The sequence below is a fragment of the Lathyrus oleraceus genome, chromosome 5, assembly GCF_024323335.1.
Source record: "Lathyrus oleraceus cultivar Zhongwan6 chromosome 5, CAAS_Psat_ZW6_1.0, whole genome shotgun sequence".
Lineage (NCBI taxonomy): Eukaryota > Viridiplantae > Streptophyta > Magnoliopsida > Fabales > Fabaceae > Lathyrus > Lathyrus oleraceus.
Genome location: NC_066583.1, coordinates 587,822,499 through 587,839,943, shown reverse-complemented (window position 1 = coordinate 587,839,943; position 17,445 = coordinate 587,822,499).

The following is a 17,445-nucleotide window of genomic DNA, read 5'->3' as shown; positions in this document are numbered from 1 at the left end:
TCCCGTCGCTGTGCTTAGAGTTAGGTTAAATCGTTTGCATATCATTAACCTACGCTGAGAGACGGAAAGAATGGTATACGGTTTGTGTATTTTCATGAAGAAATGTTCATAACCGGATTCTGGACATGAAGAACGAAGAACACGCGATGAAGAGCGAAGAAAATCTGGAAAATTCGCTGTTTAATCCGTCTCCATGCGTTCCTGTTTGAATTTCGCGTTTGCCGCCGGTTTGGTCCAATAAAGAAGTGACAGCAAATAAATGAGGAACGCAGCGTTTTGATTAGTTATAGGATATTTACGCTTTTGCCATTTCTGCCTTTAATTATTATTATTTCATTTCTTTTTCTTTTGGTTATTTCATTTTGATGCCATGACTTAGAAAAATCCTAGAGACTTCATTTCTTGTCCAAAATTGGTGATATTTTTTGCATTGTTCTTCTTGTAATGTGTAGAATTTTATCATGATTTTTGTGGAATTTTTGCATGTGTAGAAAAATAATTGGCCTAGGGTTTGTTTCAATGTATGCATTTTGTACATGTCTTACCAAAACCTTCATGAAATGATGATGCTTGTAAAGAAATGAATGAAAATTTTTGTGCTTGTTCTGGACTCATTATTGGTGATTTTCATGTAGAGTTTGTGATTTTTGGATACTTGGTTGATTAGATATGATTTTTTGAGTAGAGGTGTGACAATTTGTGTCACACCAAGCTAGGTCAACTTCATGATTTTATTTGCCTGACCTAGAGATGTTGAATTGCTCCAATTTTTTGCATGAATGAACATTGATATGTCAAGATAACATGTGATTTTTGCTGGAATTTTTGATGTCATTTTCTAATTGATTGATAATTTTCTTCTCTGTGTGCTCGTTTGGTGATCTTGTGTGGCACATGTTGGCATTTTGCTTGTGAAATTCTCATATGGTATTGGATGAAGATGAAATTTGACATGAGCATTCTAGACACATTGTAGGACATCATGGTTTTGATCCCACTCATTTCTAATATGTTGTCACTGTTTTATGAATTATTGAAGTGGATGCTTGTTTGGATGCCTTATTTTGGCTTGTATAAATGTGTCTGGACTTATTGATTTTCATTGACCTACTTTCTTTTGTCCAATTGAGCTGAAAATTGACATGCTATACATTGAATGTGTCCTGTTTAGGTGTGAATTTTTGTGGAATTAATTGAATTGATTTGGTATGCTTTTGAGTGAGATAGTTCTGTTTGGTCATTTGAAGTTGCAAATTGCATGATTAATGTTAAATTGTGCATGAAATGATAATGGTGAATGGTATGAGCATGGGACCAATTGCAATTGCTTCTAATTTGTTTGAATGTGATTCTGGTTGGTTTGCACTTGCTGTTTTGATTTTTTTTTCCCCTTTGGACCCTAGGCTTGGCCTAGTGGTCTAGTTTCTCACATTTGGTGTGGATTTTCAGGATGAAATGCAAAAGGCTCAAGGAGATAAATGCAAGTTGCAAATTGAATTTGTTTGATGTTGTCCACTAACATGATTTTGTTTTGTAGGGTTAGAAGCTTGAGTTTGAGCTCATGGCTTGCACTTATGTGCATTAACTTGTGTTGTCTGTATAGATTGACTTTTGCTGTTTATTGTTGGTTTGTCTGAGTACTGATGATACTTGATTGATTTCAGGTACATTTAGTCGCTTATAGTTCTTTAAGAACTTGCTTGCTGCTGCTTGGTTTTTAAACCAGTTGAGGTAGACTCTCTTGTCTTCATGTAGTCTGGAAGACCTGGCTTGTTATTTAGCCAGGCAACTGTCTGAAGTCCTCCTTAAGAGGCGATGTTTGTGATTGTTTACTTTTGTGCCAAGCAGGTGAAGACCTCTATGAGGCAATTGGCGGAACCCAAGGGATATGCAATCTATCCCCCGCTATTCTGTTGAGTCGTCCCTCTGCTCACACCACTGTGTAGATGCATTGGGACACAAACCCAAGATCTTGTACTTTGTACAGTTGTGTCAGAGTCTTTGAGCGTAGAAGGGTCCCTCCATTCTGGACCCACGCTCCTTTGTCTAAAGCTCTCCCTGGACAGGGATAAGAGCTGTGAAGTCTAATCTTCACTCACCTTTCATCAGCTTCACCTTAGCCTCTCAATGGCAAGGTTAAGAGCTAATACTAGCTTTGTACAGATGACTTGCTTCGGCAGTCGAACCCTTTGTCTGAGCCTCACTTCTGACTGGATATAGTGTGTGCTTTGTGAATATTTGTTTGAAATGTTTGTTTTATCGTGATTGATGCTTGCATGCTTGTTTTCCTGGATAGGATTAGCTTGCTGTTGTGCAAGTAGGTAGAAACCACAACATAGGGTAATGATGCATGATAACACTAGGCTCGAGTACAGCTCCCTGGTAGTGTGTCTCCCCTTGGTTTCTGGCTAGAATTTCTTTCCCTTTCAGGGGAACTACATCGCCCTGATCCTTGTTCCAGACGAGGTATGTAGGCAGGAGACCGTGCGAGGTCTCTCCGGGCACTTTTTTTTCTTTTTGTGTGTATTTGCTTGTTAATCTTCTTGTGTGTCAGGATATGGACGTAAGCCCAGCGATTGACTGTACGTATCCTGATTGTGTTTGTTTGGTTCGGAAGCCGATGTAAGTCCAGCGATTGGCATTCGGGTTCCAGGTTTGCCTGTGGATGTGTGTGTCTTGTTTGGCGTGCGTGAGCCGAACTACGGCAGCTCTGATTCTCGTTCCAGACGAGATACGTAGGCATAGGATGCGACGTCCTATCGAGCTCTCTTCCTCTTAACCCCACCTGTGTTGTCTTCGGTGTGTGTGTGTGTGTGGTGTTTTAGCAACCTTTTCTTTTCTTAGAGCGTGGATCCCGTCGAGCACGACGGACGTGAGGGGTGCTAATACCTTCCCTTTGCGTAACCGACTCCCTCACCCTTTCTCTTTGGTCACGAGACCATGCTTTTTCCAGGTTTCTCTGAGCGTTTCCTTTCCCTAGTTTGGGATAAATAACGCGCAGTGGCGGCTCTGTTTGTGTTTTTGTTTTAGCCCGCCGGTTGTTTTTTCGCGGAAGCGACACCCATGTGCACCTTTTATTCTTTGAGGTTTTTATCGACTATTTCTCATCTCCTCTCCCATAGAGGTAATCCAAATAAAATTAGGTGGCAACTCTCTTGTTTTCTCTTTAAACATGACGACGATCCCTGTTACTTTATCTGATCCAAAAATGCCGGTAGCGACTGTCGCAACCTGAAAAAATACAGTGCGCGAAAAAACAATCGGCGAAAGAAAATGACAGAAGAGTCGCCACTGTGCGTTATTCGTCCCAAAGGAGGGAAAGGAAACGCTCGAAGTAAACCTGAAAAAGGAAAGGACAAGACGGGGTCTCGCAAACAAATCTTGGGTTCGGGAGTCGATTATGCGAAGGGAAGGTATTAGCACCCATACGCATCCGTAGTACTCTACGGGATCCACTTTTGTAGTTCTTGTCTAAAGGGTGTGAGTTTATCTTGTGTTGTTTACCAAAAAAAAGGGTTAAATGAAAATGACTCGCGCGGATGTCGCATCCACTGCATACGTATCTCATCTGAATATGAGAATCAGAGTCTTCGTAGCTCGGCTGACCTATGGGTTGAGGGGATGTGTGCTCGCTAAGACATCGCGTCTTATGCCTATGTATCTCATCTGGCCTGAGAATCAGAGCAAAACGTAGTTCGGCTAACTATGGGGTTATGGATTGGGTTTTGGACGAACGACGTCACTACGCAATCTACCGGATGCTCGACCTTTGGAGACTTACTCGCCTGTAGTAGAAGGAGTTAACGTGTTGCTTTGGGTTTTAGGGTTTGGGATGCTCAAGGGCAAAAAGGCAGTCCTTGACGAAGGAACCGCGCTACCTGCAGGGATACGAACACATACAAAACAAACATGTATAAAGTAAATGTGCCAACAAGGGGCCCAGAAGTAAATAAACAAAAGAAAAAAAATGCCTCCTATCGAGGTCTTCCATCTAAGAAAGCGATAAAATGCGGAAAAGAGGTAAAAGTAGCACAAGGATAAAGATCCGAAGTAACAACAATTAAAGGAGTAAGAAACCCAGGGATCTCCCAAGCTAATGCCATCAAAGAAAGGTGAGTCAGTACAGGTAATCGGAATGAACCTCCAGGGGGTATCCCACAAATAAAGTGGGAAACCACGCAAGTTATCCCTGCAAAAGTCATGTGAGCCCTCACAAAAATTCAACAAACAAGTTAGAGACAAAAAAAAATGGTAATCAAGGGTTGCCCCCAAATCAAAATGTAACCACATGAATCATGCTCTTTCAATTCACAAAAATGCTCACAAAAAGCAACCAATGGTAGGAGGCCTAAACCTCTTGTCAAACACATGCATCAAAAGGGTATCAAATTCACCCATAATACCTCATACATTTAGAGCATTCAAATTAAAGGCATAAAGATGATGGATATAGGGCAAACCTGATTGGAGAGCTTGATTGAAATTGAGTTGCACCCGTGAGGTTTACAAAACAACCTTTAGGGTTTATGTGAGGCAAATGTGATTCTGTGCAGTTGAGTTCCCTTCAGGGTTTGGAGGCTGCTCTGAACTTTGTTAGCTCTTCTCTCACTATCTTTTTCCTCAGGGTTTTGTTCCAAGGAAACCTCAGAGTATTTTTGCTTCCCTCCCTTTTTCCCCAGGGTTCTTCTCTCACTATCTTTTTCCCAGACAGGGTAATAGGAATAGAATGAAATTTTGTTTCACTGAAACTCTGAATTTATATTGGTAGCTTAGTGGGCTTTTGAGAGAGGTCCAAGTCTGAGATTTTTTTCTTTTATTTATTTATTTATTTAATTATTTAATCATTATTATTATTATTATTATTATTATTTTTTTTTAAGTTTCTTGGATCTAATTCTGATTGACATGATCAAATGCAATATGAAATGCTAAATGAATGCATGAATGAGGAGGGCAAATTTTGGGGTGTTACAGCGACAACTGGAGACTCTGTTGAGGAGCCGGTTTCCCTAAGCAAGTCTAGTCTAGTTTGGGTTGTCTTAATTTTTGCGTATGCGTGGATTTATCCTTTTATTTATTTTTTCTGTGTATATATTACTTTTTGTTACTAACCTGTGGGTATATTTTCTTTGTTGGTCCAAAATTTTGGCTTTGTGACGAAGGAAAAAGGTTACAATGATGATTGCAATAAAAACCTTATGTGAAAGACTCTCCACCCGAGTCTGAGAGCTTACTTGAGATATGAGAGGTTGAGTAGTATGGATCCCCGGGGAGATTTCCTCGTGTAGGGTCATACGAAAACCTAACATAGTGGTAGATTCTCTTAGAGGTATTGATGACCTTCAAGGTTTCAACGTAAGCACCCTTATCTTCATTAGAGTCTGTGACCCTAAGACCCCCTTTTTAGAATATTTAACCTTGGCCGGCCTACACCGATTGTCGCGTAGTATAGGTCACTGAGGAGTTTTCCTCACGAGGGTTGATACGAAGACCTCACTTAGAGTAGATTTCCTTGATGGAGATGTCGCCTGGCAAGTAAATTAACATAAGCGGCAGACAGTCAAGAGAGTCTAAGACTCTAAGGGCAGTGTCTTACACCCAATTTCTCAAAAGCCCTAGATCATGCAAAGTGAGAACCCTGGTTTGAAAAGCAGTCATTATTAAACCTTATTTCATCACGTTGGTCCCAGTTTTTGAACCTCATGCCTAAAGTTCCGTGGAAACTAATAAAAATCGATCATCCATTCGTGCACTCATTCATACATCATTAATCAATAAGCAAAGATCTTAAGCATTTCGTTTGTTTAAACACGGAATTATAAGATTTTTTAACAACACAATCATGGATCCCTCAACAAGTAAAAGTACTTTCACATTCAGATACAAGAGTCCAAACATTGACACTTTGAAGACCCTTTGCTCTAGAGTAACATCCCTCAAGGATAACAAATTCATAGCTACCTTTGGTAACATTATAGCCCTCCTGACCGAGAAGGTTGACTATGGTGCAATCACTACATTTGCTCAATATTATGACGTCCCTCTAAGATGCTTTACCTTCCATGACTTTCAAATTTCCCCAACTTTGGAAGACATCGAGAGACTTCTCAACCGACCAATAAAGGAATATAACCCCTTCCCCAAATTGGAAGAAGAATTTTGCTTGTTTGAACTCTCTACTGTATTGGGTATCAATGCCAATAAACTAGTGGCTAATTGGGGATCTAAAGGTACTGTTAAGGGTTTAACTCAAAAATTCCTTGAAGCCCATGTTTGGAAGATGATTAAGGAAGAAAGGCTTGAATTCTATAGCGCAACGCTAGCACTTTTGATACGTGGAATTATTCTATTCCCCAATATAGACAAATTCGTGGATCATTTCGCGGTGTAAGTCTTCCTAGCCAATAACCCGATGCCATTTCTTCTCACCGACTTCTATCATACCTTCCATACGAGGCATGAAAAGAAAGGAGGGACCTTTCTCTGTTGCGCTCCCCTGTTGCACTTATGGATGAGGGCTCGTATGCCTCAATATGGATACTTTTCTTCTAGAAACCTGTCATGGCCCCAAAAGTTTGCATCTCTCATCGGCAGTTCAATTCCTTGGTATAAGAGAGAATGGGAAACAAAGGATTTCATTGCAAGATGTGGAGGGTTCCCGAATGTCCCGTTAATAGAAACACATGGTTGTATCAACTACAACCCCGTGCTACTTAAGAGACAATTGGGATATGCCATGTTAAGTCCTCCCGAGGAGCGAGACCTCATACCTTTCATCGTTAATACCATGGACCCACTCGATTTAACCGTGAAAAGAGTGTGAAGAGCTTGGACAAGCATAATCCAGATTGACTAGGAGCGGGGCAAGAAGAATATCCTAGTCAAGGAACCTTAATTTATGTGGGTAAAATAAAGGGCTAGGGTTGTCAAGATACCTTTTCTTTATGACTCTTCATCATTTTGGTTGGTGCCCGAACCCGAGCCCATATTACAAGAAGACATGGACAAGCTTAACGACAAGATACAAGAGCTTGAGTTGGAAAACACTCAATTACGAGTCCAACACAACCGTGCTAAGGAACGTAACCACACCTTGGAAGACAAGGGTAAGCAAGTCTATGAGAAGTTCGCGGTCAACAAGAAGAGACTAAGGGAATTAGAAAGAGTTTGGTTTGGTGGTGCTCTACTAGGAGCTAAAATTTTGAGCTAGACGCTCGCAATGACAAATTGGATCAAGCGTACTGAACCATTAGGGACCTTGAGAATATTGTTGAGAGGTCTATTACTATGAAGAAAGAGGCTAGAGAGGATTATGAAGCCCAAATCATCGAGCTTAGGACCACTCTAAAGGAGTGCAAGGAACTCTTGGCTAAGGAACAACTAGACAGAGAGAAAGTTTACTGAAACTTCTTGCGCAAGCAGTTCAACCTTGGACGAGCTTGCGAGAAAATCAAGAATCTTAATATGGGAATCTACGATCAAGCATACATGGATTTGCAAAATGATTATAGATATTGGGAGGAGAGATGCCATGGAGCCGAAGATTCAATCGCTCAAAGGGATGAAATCATCCATAACCTCTAAACCCTTTACAATGAGTGGAGAGGCAAATATGCTAACATGGAAGTGATGACTAATTATGCCCTCCATAACTTTCTCGACAAGTTGAAGGATGATGATTTAATCATGTGCCCTAATAATACTCCCGAGGAGGTCTACCATTTCGTTAAGTTCTGCAAGAAGACAATGACAGAACTCATCACCGATATAGAGGCTCTTCGCAAGGCTCAAGGGTCTCCTTTAGGGTTGACATTTAGTTTGCGTATTTATTTCAACCACTTGTATTTTGCAATTTCCATGTATTTGTATTTATACGATTCTTCAAAGAACGAATGAAGCTTTTGTGATTCACTCTGTGTGCTTTCCTTTATTCTTGATTGCAATTGTAAATCATTAAGTATTTCTTGTAATAAACAAATAAAATAGCTAAAGAGCTTTGCATTAATAATAAAAAAAACATTCATGCATCATTTGCATTTTCAAACATAAAAACGAAAAAACTCATCATTTACCCTTTCTTGATCAGAAATCGACACTACAAACTGACTTCCCGACACCATTACAACACGCGCCGCAATCAACAAGCAGTAATGGACCAGTTAGAACAGAATCAAGCCGCCCTCCGCGAGGAAGTGTCTCAAGTAAGATCCCATATGGGACAACTGATGGAGATGATTGAAGTTGTTTCCCATGGCCAAGAAATAATGGCCAAGATACAAGAGGAGATAAATCAGCATGCTCACACTGGATATCCCATTCCTTCTATCCATCTTATTGTCGTAGAAAATCTGGTGCCTCCTCCTCAAAACAACACTCCAGTTTATATTCCAGTGGGTGCACCTGGTGGTGTCCCTTCGGCTGTTCTCAATCCTCCTGTTATTGAATTAGATGACCAGCAAGATGCTTTCTTCATCCCTAGAGTTTCCTCCATGTATGAAGCCTTCGGTCCCTCGCCCAATGAAGTGGAAAAAAAGGTTAAAGCCATCGAAGAGAAACTGAAGGCGATGGAAAGTACCGACACTTTAGGCATCGATGCTGCAGAGATGTGCTTAGTTCCTGGAGTGGTTATCCCTGCTAAATTCAAAGTCCTTGACATTGAAAAATATAAAGGAGCCACTGATCCAAGGAATCACATTTGAGCCTACTATCGTAAAATGGTCGCTTATTCTGATGACGACCGACTCCTCGTGCATTTCTTTGAAGATTCATTGAGTGGAGCATCTTTAGATTGGTACATGCAACTACAAGGTACCCATATATGTACATGGAGGGATATGGTTGAAGCATTCCTTAAGCACTATCAGTATAATACAGATATGGCGCCCAATCACACATAGTTGCAAAATTTGACGCAAAATTCCGAAAAGGCTTTTAAGGAATACGCTCAATAGTGGAGAGAGCTTGCGACTAGAGTACAACCTCCTTTGCTAGAACGCAAATTTGTGGATATGTTCATGGGCAATCTGCAAGGCCCATACTTAGATAGGATGGTAGGGGGTACATCTTCTGGATTTTTCGATTTGGTATTGGCCGGTGAAAGAATTGAAAATATGATAAAGATGGGGAAGATCTAGAATTTTGCAAGCACCTCTGGTGTTATGAGAAAATGCTTTGTAGATTATCGAAAGTGAAGGGAAGGAGAAACGAATGAAACCACAGTGATCAGAGCAAGAGCCCCGACATATTGTGCCCATATCAGCAAGTGGCAATTGTAGCGCCAGTCCAACAACAACAACCATTCACAATTCCGATTCAACAACAACAACAACCATTCACAATTCCGATTCAACAACAACAACAACAACAATCACATATATCATATATTAAATGATCTACCTCTAAGGATCTCCTCCTTTCTTACCCCCCCCCTCCCCCTGACCAATCCAATTGTGCCATGGGAGTTCCTTGACATCTCTCATACCCAACCAAACTTCATGATGAAAACAAGAATCCAAAACAACAAAAAACATTTGTTGAAGCTGTGAATAATGATTGAAATATTCCCCTTAGTCAGCTCCTAAAACCTTGTGTGAAAGGGGACCATCTGGAAACATGCAAGCACAACTTACACGGTCGTGTAATATGGTCCAAAAGTTCTTCCCCTTTATCAGTGGTTAATATGAAGGAAAAGCTCCAAACTTTATGGCAATGCATCGGAAAATAGGGAATAACTTCACTAGGTAAGGGTTACTTTGAGTTTCCTTTTTCTTCACTAGGAGACATATGATGAGTCAGGTCTGTCAACTCTTGGATTATCAATCTGGGATTTTTAAATTTATTGTCATGGTCAAAAGACTTTAATCCCTCATCCTTGAAGTAGACATCTGCTTAAGTTTGGATATGTATTCTTGGGTTATCCCAAGAGTATTGTAGGCCCAATATCATTTTTGACATTGCTAATAGTATAGGATCTCCCTTATGTAGTGATTCTACATTCAATAAATGTTGTTTTAATAGACCGTTTGGTCAGTATGTGCGTGTCTTAGTGGACCTTGAATTATCCATTGAGCTCGGGCATAAGATCCTTGTTGAGAGATAAGCCTACACTTTTTTTATATTGAATATGAGAATTTGACTGCCTTTTGTTAAAATTGTAATTGTCTTGGGCATTATTTAGACAATTGTAGAAGAAACAAAATTGATGGGGAACACAAAATATTCCATAAAAACATGTTTAGGAAAGTCTACAAGGTGAAAGGTCATGGTAGTGATGAAGTGAACAATCCTGGAGATGATGGTAAGGCTGCAACACCTTCCACTATCATGAAGAAACAAGCTGACAAAAGGGAAGCCCCTATAGTGAGGGAGTCTGATAATGTTGAGCCTATCATAATTGGATAGACAAGTGGTGCTAAGTAAATTTAAATTGTATTATCTAGTAAGGTTGCCTCGTCCCTCCCCCCAGGATATAGAAAATGAGTTACCTAGAGAGGAGGGTTCCAACCCCCATTTGAGAAGGATAATGAAGTAAGGATTGAATCAGAGGATGAGTTAGATAATGTTTCTGAAACTCAATTGACTATGTTTGAGAATAACATCAATTTCGACCCTATAATTACAAATAACCTTACTGAAATAGAGTGTGTGAGTGTCACTCAAAGGATAGCTGAAGTAGGGATTTATATAACACCCTAAATCCTGAAACTTATATAAAAAGAACTACTTGACATATTTAGGATGCTACTCTCAAACTACATGCATACTTCACATTTAAATCAAAACACTCGCAACAGGATTTCAATTTAATATTCATAAACTTCAAATATCTCATCAAGTCTAAATACGAAATCAAGATACCATCATCCAATGATCATCTCACAAAATAAAATGAAATAAGACTCCTTTTTCCCGATGTTATAGATCAGAGCATTGAACTGACTAAAAACGATAAGCGATAAAGTAAATGAAGATGATCTTCAAGGCTATCTTCCAAATCACAACAGCTACTACTCATGTTCTTGAGTATCTATACACATTTTACATCAACACACACACAAAACATCAAAGGCGTGAGAATACGCTCAAGTATGTTAGTGGTGCAAAAGATCGGGAAGGGTAGCCTAAACAACAACAACAATAATCATCAACAAGTAATGTATTCACATAATAATCATCAATTTATAAATGTCAACTTGTATGCAATGTGACAACACCTCAACTCTATATGCATGTGGTATCAACTCAACAAAGATTCTTCATACGAATTGGGTCCCAACATCTGAATCTCGAGCCCTAACATCTGAGCTTGGGATAACTCACTAGTCCTAACATCTATACTTGTGACTCGCCTATTTCACAACAATGACAATATATGATGCATGGTGTACAATAATGCAACGACAACAACACAACAATGATTGCATCCCAACATATAACTGTAAGAAATCATGCAACGACAACAACACAACAATTACTCAGTGTAGCATTTGACTATAAGCAATCATACATCTCAACATATCAATAGTAGTTCTCACTCTAAACTACCCATTTCTCCATAGGAAACAAGGCTAGAATGAATATTATCAGGGAGATTTTCAACAAATTCTTCTCGCTCTGGTTAGTAAATAAATCACTCTAAGTATATTCTTTATGCAGGGTCAATGGAATCTCTTAGACACAAGCTCCTAACTGAGAGTGTGGACTTTACTATAAGGCACCTACCTTTTCTTTACTTGGGAAAACCATTTTTTAAAGGTAGACCCAAAGTTGCCCACTTCCATCCAATTATTGACAGTATTAAGAGTAAACTTTCCACATGGAAAGCTCACTTTCTGTTAATACCTTAGGATTGGCATTAATTTTGTAATACAAATAATGTAATCACCTCTGTTGTTTTAATATGTTGGGTTGAAGAAGTTCAACATCTGGACCAACATGTCATGTAGGATGTTATATCATCGTGACTGTGACATCGCGCCTGTGTATAAAACTGAATGAGTTAATTCTGTTATGTGTTAGCTAAGTCAATATTCTGGGATTAGTTAGAATACTATGTGGCGTTATTTGTGGAGGTCTTGAAGACTCAATCAGAATTTTTGGTGAATATGTAGTTTCTAAATATGGAGATATTCTAGGAACTAAAAGGTTGAAGACCTTGATTGTAGTAGAAGTTTTCTTCTGGGTTTGTAACAGCAAAGGAGAAGCTTGCTGCGATTTCTAAGGCCCAAATCCAGTTGGGTGTTTAGGTTATAAATAGCAGATTGTAACCTAGGTTTCAAGAGCCTCAAACAATGTAAAATTAGGGGTGTGTGTGAGGTAAACCTCCCAACCTGTGGGAAGGTTACCATGTGTTTCTCAGTGCTCAAAGCATGAGATTATTTGAAACTCAAAGCCTGTAGGTAAGAGTTGTTATGGTCTTGAACGAAGCTGTGAAACAAGTTCAAGTTGTTTAGCATTACATTGTAATTATAGTGATAGGAATGGAAACTGGTGGTTTCTATCTAGGAGTTCCTAGGTATAGATTACATTGGGTAAGGATTAAGTGAAGAGTTGTAAACGGGGGAGTTTAACTCTGAATTAATACTGCTGATAGTGGATCTTCTTCCTGGCTTGGTATGCCCCCAGAGTAGGTAATGTTGTACCGAACTGGGTTAACAATTACTTGTGCTTTTACCCTCTGCACGTTATAATCTTGTCTGTTATAACTTAGTATGTATATCAGTCTGTTTATCAAGAGAATAACAGACCTGGTACACAACCTACTGTCTGAATGTCAAACAGAATGTTATGACATTCATCATTGACAACATGTACTGAATATTAGACTGGTTGGTCCTATCCAGTACATCATCTGGTAAAGTCTGTTTTTAGGAGAATAACAGACCTAGCATATGGTCTATGATCTGGACGTCAAACTGAATGTTGTAACATTCATGCCTGACAGCATATGCTAAATTGTAGGATGGTTAGTTTTTCTATTTCAGCATTTTTCTCAGGCTATTCTTAAGGAGTCCAACAGCTGAGCTAAAATCCAGTAAACTAACAACTAAGCTACAATTAATGAACCTAACAAATAGCCTATTTGTTAGTACCCTAATATGTGGAAATTAGGTTAACTTGCTTAACCTTAATTTTAGGAAATACAAGTACAAGGCCCAAGTGCTGCAATGTAAAAGTTCAGTATGGATTTCAGTCTGTGTTTCAGGAGGATAACAGACCTGGCATATGGACCATTGTCTATATGTCTAATTGGATGTTATGACAGTTATCTCTATCAGCAGATACTGAAGTATAGCCTGGTTGATCTTTTACAGTACAGCTAACTGTAATGCTGTAACTGGTGATGGTCAAATCAATGTTGAGACCTCATGCTGAGAACTGTGCAGGCTCAACAGAAGTAAGGGCTATGGTTGATCTTTGCTGTGTCTTTGTACCAGATGGATAGAACTGGGAGTTGTTCCATTCTATGGTAATATAGTAGCGGATGTCGTGACATCGGTGAATGTGTGCAGATTAGTACTGGGTTTTAATTTGTCTAACTGTCTTGCTGTATTAGTAACAATGTTGGATCAGATGTCATGACTTGGATTAGAACATCTGAACTCTGACTATGCCAGAATTTCAATTGGTATCAGAGCAGGAGTTATGTTAGTACTGATGTTGGAACCTGTGGAAGGTTCTGTGATTTCCCTGAATGGTCCTTTGAAGTAGGTGGATGGAATATTCATGACTGGAACTATGTGTACCTGTCTCTGGAGGTTGGCAATTGGCCTTTGTGTGGGACAGCTGTGCTAGTATTGAATCATATTCAAACTTGGTATGTTCGTGGAGGCTGATCTGGTGAAGTGTGTGTGTGTAGGTTGAGTTGTATTATGATTTCCGCTGGATAATACCTGGCAAAACTCAAACTCTGATGTGGTTTTCCCTCAGGTGAATGAAAGGCTGTTGTATTCAAGATTTCATCATAATCTACTGAAGATGTCAAAGATACTTGAGTCTCCTCAAATCCACTCATCATAGTAAGAATCACCATATCACCGATTCTTTCACTCTCTTGGGTAGTGTATATGAAGACCTTGAAGACCTTCAAGGAGGGTTTGTTCCAAGGAGGTGGAACTAATGTTCTATGTGATGTTAGAACATGTTGTTCAACAAGTATGCATCTACTGGTTGAAGAGCAGATGTTTTGGTGTCAAATAAAGGGATACTTTTGTTTGGAACCTACTCCTGACCTGGAAGAGGAGACATCTGTGTGTGCTAAGTCGACAAGGGTAGGGTCAACTGTGTATGTGCTCAAGAAGGTCTCCTCTAGAAGTCTGATCTCTAGAAGTGGAGCTGGTTGAGATGTGACATTGTGCAATTTCCTGCTGTCTGTCTTACTCCTGTAGATTGATCAGGGTTAGATAGTTGTTCCCTGAAGTACTATGTTGTGTTGGAAGACAAGTCCCCTGGATGTTAGAAGTCAATAATGGGGTAACCTGATTGCTATTTCATTTAAGAGGATTGGGACCATGAATCTTGTTATTCAAACACCACGCTCAGAAGTGGCAGTTCGTTCAAGGAGTGAGAATATGAAGACTCAGAGGTTGGTTGAGGTAGTATGCTCTGGCAATGCATATCTACTATTGACTAGTGCTGTTTTTTTTCACTAGTACTTATGGTCAGCTAGAGTCTGATTGGTACGATTGGAGTATGTATAGGTATAACTCATAGAGTTAGTTGCCGCTGGTAGGGATGGTGTATGTCATGTTGATACATTTGTGTACAATGCATGGATATTGGTGTGGAGTTTCCATGATTGTTAATTTGAGGGGGAGTTTTGGTTAACCTCCTCACTTTTGGTCAGCCTAGGGTCTGGTTGGCTGTGACCTGTGTCACCTAGGGTCAGGTTGGTGTGTGACACATCTGCAAGGAAGGATTCATCTCTCTCATTCCTAAGGGTGAATCTAATCTGGAAAGATTCTCAAAATTGTTGAGATGCTCGCAAGCAGAAGATGTTGACACAAGAAGAGTATTTTCAAAGTATTCTTATGGTGGAAGTATCTGAAAGGATAATTGGGAAAGGATTTAAGATCAATGTCTACTTGTTCCAAGTACAAGTATTTAATTGATTATCCTTGGAGCTCAAGATAACTGATGTTCTTAAAGATGTTGGAACATCTCTTCTTCAAGACCCTGTGCAGAATCACAGGAAGGATAGTACATTGGTTTATGATCTATCTCTTTGGTGGCAGCAAAAGCATATGATCGCTGAAAAGGTTTCCTGGCAAGAAACATGTTCAGTGTTGGTGTGTACAAGAAGAAGAAGACATCATAGCCTTGATGGTGGTTACTTGGATCAATTTATGTCTGATCTAGGTAAGGAAGTGCATTGACTAATGCACACTGTGGAGTTAAGAACAGGTGGCAACATTCTTGACATCATGGAAACAGCCTTGCTTTAGGAAGTGGAATCCTTAGTATCACTGAAGGATTAGTCTCTAACTGGTCCTTCTGAAGACTCATGCATCAGAGTGTCTGATGTCTTTGGAGAAGAAGCAGGGAGTTATCAAGGGAGGAAGTTCTTTCAAGTGGCAGAAGAAGGAGTTGAATTCAACAGCTAGATGTCAAAACACAATGTTGTGACATTTGGTTCAACATCAGAATCTTAGTTGGTGAAGTGGCCCATCAACTTAAGATAGAAGGATCTACAGAGTTGTAGATTGGGTACTTCAAAAGATCGTTCTCATTGCAGGTCTTTGGAGTTGCTGGATGGAGAAGATGTTACATGTGTAACATGTAACTTGAAGTTCAAGTCTCACCTGGAAGCTCAGAATATCTTTGGGAGAAGTCTGATAAACTTGGAGAGGTCAAAAAGTGGCATTTGACTTTTTCATATGAGGATTCATGAAGGAGGTAATCAACCAGTGGCATTTGGACTATCTCAGAAGTGAGTTCAAAGAATCAAGATGATCAATCTATGGCAGCTGATTACTCTTGAGGAAAGTCTGAGCAGAAAAGTAGTAAGTTGAAGACCAAAGGAGGTGTTTCTTATTCATCTCTTGAAGCTGGTGGTAGGAGTTCTGAGCTATCTATGGAAGATTATCTCTTGTAATGAGACGAGAATGTATATGTACCAATTTGTGTCTGGGCCCTTTTGGATCAAGCTGGTGACTCAGTGATATCTGAAGATTATCAGATGGGGTTCGTTGTTATGTTGTGAAGGATGTCCTAACTTGTGTTAGAACATTGTGTGAAGTGGCTTTCTGTTCTGGTTAGAAGAGAGATTGACACAGAGTGTGGATGTGTTCAGCCAAGAAGGTTGAATAGAGGGAGTGCTCTTGAAGACATGAAGATGCGTCTTATGTTTTCCATTCATCAAGTGGTCTGGGTTCTCTTTGAATCAGGAAGTATGTGAAGGTCCTACTTTGGAGGGTTGGATATGTTCATGTGTGATCTCCAAGTTTCAAGAGGAGAGTTGGGTGTTCATCACAGGGGGAGTTCTGTCTTTGCGCTGCAAGTAATCATCAAACTGGTGATCTATGTGTTCTCAGATAACAAGGTATGGCACCTTGTTAGTTATTGGGATGATGTGGTGTGTGTCAAGGCTGAGTGCGCGGAAGAATGTCTGACCGGATATCATGACATTGCCTTGGACAATATTGTTACTTCCTTCTGAAACTTCAGTCATAAGGAAATATGGATGTGGTGTGTCCCATTATGATATATTAGAATAGGCATGAGTACTACAGTTGTGTGGTACAGGGGGAGTAACCATCTACTGGTGTTTGTGAGTTTGGCTGTAGTGGAGCCAGATGTCAAGCTACCACTAGAGGTACGAAAGTGGTCTTAGGAAATGATGATAGAGAGAATACATGAAGAATGCAGGCAAAAGTCGCGTTGAATGTTAAGACATCGCGTGCAACGTGTCTGACTGCATATATGGAATAGTCTACATGCATTGGAACTGTTGTTTCTGAAAAGAAACAGTCAAGAGCTATAAAAGGTATTCAAAGATAGTCTGAGATATTGTTGGTGATTCTCTGACGGATTCTCAGCCAATATTTATGGATCTTGACCAAGCATTTACTCCTACCGTTAATTCCTAAGCACGGTTTGGCCTATTTAAAGGATGCATCAACACTCCTCTTCTCAATAGAGCGACATTCCATTCCCTCTAAACCATGGGGTTTGTTAAGATTTGGGCATACTGCGCCTGGATCTGGTTTTGTGAAGGTTTCATTTATAAATGTTTAGCTAAAAATGGGGAGAGAAACACTGTCATGAGGATGTACCAGAAGCAAGCAAAATATGGTAGCGAGCAGAAGTTGGTTTCAGGCACAAAAGTCACTAACTGGGTATATCACTTGTGTCTTGTGATATGAGTTAAGAGGACAGTTGTGTCCTGTGATCTGAGTTACATTATCTATGTACTCAACATTACATATTCTTCAGGAAGCTCTAGGG